This window comes from Nannospalax galili, unplaced genomic scaffold, assembly GCF_000622305.1.
Source record: "Nannospalax galili isolate Female #2095 unplaced genomic scaffold, S.galili_v1.0 scaffold89, whole genome shotgun sequence".
Lineage (NCBI taxonomy): Eukaryota > Metazoa > Chordata > Mammalia > Rodentia > Spalacidae > Nannospalax > Nannospalax galili.
The window spans coordinates 1,006,622-1,011,996 of NW_008359211.1; the positions used below are offsets into that span (position 1 = coordinate 1,006,622).

At 46.6% G+C, this 5,375-nt stretch overlaps 1 long non-coding RNA gene and 1 other non-coding gene across 2 annotated transcripts in view; one reads left to right on the plus strand and one right to left on the minus strand.

The window, feature by feature from the left end:
- Positions 1 to 1,830: 1,830 nt before the first annotated feature.
- On the minus strand, positions 1,831 to 1,932 carry LOC115068389. The gene has a single exon (XR_003847746.1). It is a non-coding gene; the product is annotated as a U6 spliceosomal RNA (small nuclear RNA).
- A 3,183-nt stretch (positions 1,933 to 5,115) lies between these two features.
- Positions 5,116 to 5,375, plus strand: part of LOC115068386 — a 1,555-nt gene continuing 1,295 nt past the window's right edge. Inside the window, exon 1 of the long non-coding RNA XR_003847744.1 lies at positions 5,116 to 5,240. This is a non-coding gene — a long non-coding RNA (uncharacterized LOC115068386). The remainder of the gene's footprint in view (positions 5,241 to 5,375) is intronic.

Consider the following 5,375-nt stretch of genomic DNA (forward strand, 5'->3'; position numbering starts at 1 on the left):
GTGTAGGTAGGTACACAGAGGCCAGAGGAAGACACTGGGCATCTTGCTCTATCATTAGCTGCCTTTTTCCCTTGAGACAACATCTCTACTGAACCTGAAAATAGCCCCAGTGGGCCTCCTGTCTGCCCTCCCCAAAGCACGGGGCTCATAGGCAGGTGTGGCCTTTCCATGTGGGTGCTGGAGAGTCAAACTCAGGTCCTGTTTGCACAGAGGTACTCTTACCCACTCAGCCGCTTCCCCAGAGCCACCAACCCCACACGCACCTTTTTTTTTTGAGACAGGGTCTCACTGTGTAGTCCAGGCTGGCCTTGAGCTCACCAGGGATCTTCCTGCTGCGGCCTCCCGAGTGCTGGGATTGAAGGTGCGCCTCACCGCACACCACCCTTGCTCCATTTTGGTGAGGCAGGGTCTCCTGTATCCCAGGCTGGCCTCAAAGTTCTCTGTGTAGCTTGGACTGACTTTGAGCTCCTGATTCCCCTGTCTCTACCTTCAGAGTGCTGGGATCACAAGTGTGTGTCACCATACCCTGCCCTAAAGGTTTTTATTTATTTTTATTTTATGTATATGCGTGTATTGCCTGCATGTAGGTAAGTGCACTCATGTCGTGCAATGCCCGCAGAGGACAGAAGAGGCCGTCGGATCCCCTGGAACTGGAGTTACGGACAGTTGTTAGCTGCCATGTGGGATTCGAACCCAGGTCTTCTGCAAGAACAGTCGGTGTTCTTTACCGCTGAGCCATCTCTCTAGCCCACTAAAGGTTTGTTTTTACAGGTTACCTGTGATCTCAGTGTTCTGCACTTGATAATATTTTTTTCTCTGCCTTATTCTGTTTTCTGTTAGAACAACTGAGCTAGGTTGAGATGAGGCTGTGCCCTACGCTAACTGCTTTTGAGTCACTGCCATGGTCTAGACTGTATGAGACAGTGGCTTTCAGGCGGGATGGCTCCGTTTGGAGTGCAGATACGACACAGGATGACTCAGCATCTCCTTGTGCACCAAACCAGCAGCACCCACAAGGCACTCCGTTTGGAGTGCAGATACGACACAGGATGACTCAGCATCTCCTTGTGCACCAAACCAGCAGCACCCACAAGGCACTGACAGGTGCTATCTACAAACCTAACCATGTAGATCAGGAACACATGGCACATAGGTATCTTAGAACCATATTAGGAAAAACAGGCCTGCCAGGTATGTTTTAATCCCAGCACTTGGGAGGCAGAAGCAGGCGGATCTCTGTGAGATTGAGGCCAGCCTGGTCTACATGGCAACTTCTAGACCAGCTGGGGCTACCCTGTCTCAAAAAGACCCAAAAAGGGGCTGGAGAGATGGCTCAGTGGTTAAGAGCACTGGCTACTCTTGCAGAGGACCTGGGTTCGATTCCCAGCACCCACATGGCAGTTAACAGCTGTCTGTAACTCCAGTTCCAGGAGATCCAACAGCCTCTTTTGACCTTCAAGGGCATTGCATGACATAGGTGCACTTACATACATGCAGGCAATACATTCATACTCATAAAGTAATAAATACAATAAATATTTTTTTAAAAAACCAAAAAAGAAAAACAAAACAGGCCCAAGAACTTACCAAACAGCCCAGGCCAATGATGAATGTGACACTCTCACGGGATCCCATAAAAGGTCATGGCAACAGCCCAGTACCTGCAGAGGCAGGAAGAAGTGTTAGATCCCCTAGAAGCGGAGTTACAGGCTGTTGTGAGCTGCCATATGTGGGTGGAGAACGAGAAAGGGTAATTCAAATTTCTTTTTGTCATGTTTAAGTAATTCCCTCAATTTAAGACTTCTCTCTTATTACAATGCGATTAAAAAAAAAAATAACATGGGCTCCTTGATGAATTTGTGTGTCCTTGTACAGGGGCCATGCTAATCTCTGCATCACTCCAATTTTAGTATTTGTGTTGCTGAAGTAGGCAGTTATAAAGTGATTGTTATTTAGCTATTTTGAGTTTTTTTTTGTTTTGGTTTTTTTTTTTTTTTTTTTTTTTTTTTTTTTTTTTGCTTTTTGAGACAGGGTCTCCCTGTAGCCCCAGCTGCCCTGGAACTCACTATGTAGACCAGGCTGGCCTTGAACTCACAGAGATCCATCTGCCTCTGCCTCCTGAGTGCTGGGATTAAAGCTGTGTGGCACCACGCCCACCTGCTATTTTGGTTTTTATGTAATCCTCTTTGCTAGATTATTTTCCCTACTGTTTGCTTGGAAAATTTTTTCTAATTCATTTCTCATAATACATATGACTTCAATATTCAATTTGAATAATTGGGAGTTCATTTTGGTTTTTAGTAAATATTAAGGCCATGATTTCATTTTCTTAATAGTCAATACCTTATCATTTTTGGTAATTTTTCTACTTGCATATTTTAAAAGTATTTTTGTCTCTATATTTTAAAAGTTATTTGCTCTGGTACATGAACTTTTCATCTTTATTTTAGACTAAAGAAAGTTATTACTGACCTTGACATAATAATGGAACCCACAGAGTATTCAAAATTGAGTGAATTTGTGTCTAGGTAAGCTGACTTACAAATTTATTATTTTGTGGTTGATTTTTGCTCTACAGGCTTTAAATTGTTCTTCACAATTTTCTCTTTTTTACTATACTTTTGGGGGGCTGCTTTATTTTGTTTTATTTTATTATTATTATTTTTTTGGTCATTTTGAGACAGGGTCTCCCTGTAGCCCCAGCTGTCCTGGAACTCACTATGTAGACCAGGCTGGCCTTGAACTCACAGAGATCTGCCTGCCTCTGCCTCCTGAGTGCTGGGATTAAAGGCGTGCACCACCATGCCCAGCTGAAGTTTTTATTTTTAAGATTGTCTTACTGTTGTATCCCTGGCTGGCCTGAAACTGGCTATGTAGACCAGGCTGGCCTTGAAATCACAGAGATCTGCCTGCCTCTGCCTCCCAAGTGCTGGGACTACAGGTGTGCGCCACCACACCTGGCAAGCATCACTTTCTTAAAGAAGACCAGCTCTTCCTCACCCAGCAGTGATCGGCTGCCAGTAGTTTCTCTGCTAAGGTTGCAGTCTCTTGTCTGTTTCCCCAGTTCTGTGCTGGGTTTTCGTTTGGTTTGAGTTTGCATGGATCTCGTGCATACTGTCACCATTGCTCTTAAGGTCATATGAGCTAGTTCCCAGAAGCCTGAAAATCTGTTTCCTTGTGGTTATTAACCACCCCTGGCTCTTACAGTCTTTCTACCCCCTCTTCTGAAATGGTGCCTGAGCCTGGTTGGGTTAGGAACATGAACCCTGCAGTCTCTTATTTTCTTCACTTTGACTAGTTGTGGTCTTCTATGTTAATCCCCCTCTGTTGCATAAGGAAGCTTCACTGGTTAGAGTTGAGAGGTGCACTAGTGGTCTCTCTACCCCTGTTCCACTGTGTTCCATGAGCCTTAGGTGTAGAGGTTCCACTGTAGATGTGTCACTTAGGGCAGGGCATCTCACAGACATTTAACCCTGTCCTTGTGGAGGCATGCCAGGGGCTCTAGTGTTAAAACTGACAAGGAATTTCATCAGATGTGGTGGCTGGGATTCTCTCTTGACTGGGTTAGCAGGATTCTTGCTATGGCTGAGTTAGGCCCAAGGCAAAAGAGGCAAAGGTCAAGGCCAGGTGGAAGAGAGTGTTGGAAGTGTCTGGCTATGGTTTGGCGAGGGGGAGACCCTTGTCCAGTGGCTGGCTGGCTTTCACAGCAGCTCGTCACTCTGCCATCCAAACTGTGAGACCACATGCCTATTCTTTCATGTTCCTATGTTTTTAACATGAGTCGAATGACTTTATATGCTGTTGTATGAACTTTCCCGGAGAGGACAGAGTATCAATGACAGACCAAAGGAAAGATTCCACCCAAGTCCAGCTTATCAAACCAAGGAGTATATTAGGCATACTTAGAGGAGCATGGGCGGCCCCCAGATGGCCACATCACCAAAAAGTCTCCCCCTAGTATGGGTGACAGCGTCCCCATACTATTCCAGTTAACTAGCCTCAACCAGCACCTCCCAAGAGTACATACGGTTGGTGGGGTGTCGTAGGAAGGAGAGTGGCCAGAATCTCAGGTGAAGGTCTAATGACCCTCCCAAATGTCCAGTGATATTGAGAGTCTCCTGTGGGTAATAACTGCTCTTACAATGGGAGTGGCAGTTACGCTTGGAGGACAGTGCGCCGCAGCATAGGTATACAAACGTTTATCTCTTTTTTAAATTGGTCAAGGTAGTATGGATTATTCTGTGAGTATGTATGCATGTAAGCGAGAATGGATGTACATGAGTGTGCAGTTGCATGTGAGTATGGTGTCCATAGGACAACCACAGGTGTCATTACATGTGCCACCACGCTTTTTCTATGTGGTGTGACTTCAGATTCTTGTTCTTTCAAGGCAAGCACTTTATAGACTTAAGTTTTCTTGAAGCATAATAATGAAGTGAGCACCCATGAAGCAGTCCCTCAGCCTGTCCCCCACACTGCCCACTGGTCCTGTTTCTGCAGCTCCCCTCCTGCCCGCCTCACGGCATGACAGAGCTATGTGTCCGTTTATGTTTGTGCTTGTTGCATTTAGCAGCGCACGTGTGTGTGTGTGTGTGTGTGTGTGTGTGTGTCTGCCAAACCCCCCACCCCAAGCTCCAGTAATGCAGTTATTTTATTGTGAGCTTTGTAAACTTCTGCATGTTTTGGGACTTGGGTGTTGTACTGTGTGAAGGGATTTAGTCAACCATTTTAAAGCCAAATTATCTCAAACCCCTTTATTAGCCAAGCAGTATATAAGTGCTCACAAGAGTACATAAGTGACAGCAGCCCACGTCAATACCTGGATGCTTTGACTACAGGCATGGCATGCTACCCTTAGGTAGTAGTTCCACATTTAATCAACAGGTCAGCTAAGGAGGGCAGCATCAGCCTCATCTGGGGGTGTGGTGGTGCTGGGGGGGGTGTTGTCTAGGTGATTGGAAGAGCTCTGCCCGTTTGTTATAGGACCAAACGGATCCACCCACAACGGGACCTGGGAGGATGGCTGGCCCAGACGTGTATAACTTCAGACGTGTGGATGGGAAGAAGCTCTGTGGTCAGAAAGGGCAGATGTTGGAGACCACGGGACAAGAAGACAGCTGACTTCTCTCCCTGGAGCTTTCTATACAGGGAGAGGCATACTGTAGTCCATCTGCTGAGGTAGCCAGGACACAGTGCACTGGATCACTCACAGGAGCACTGAGGACAGTGATTGTGTGCTGGTGAGCCCTGGCTCAGAGGCTGTGGTGTCCAGATGGTGGTAGAGGCCCTGTGGCCACTCCCTCCACCTAACACAGGCCTAAGCTACCCTTGTTGCCCCCACTGCTGAATGGGGAGGGGGGTGGGGGATAGGTGGG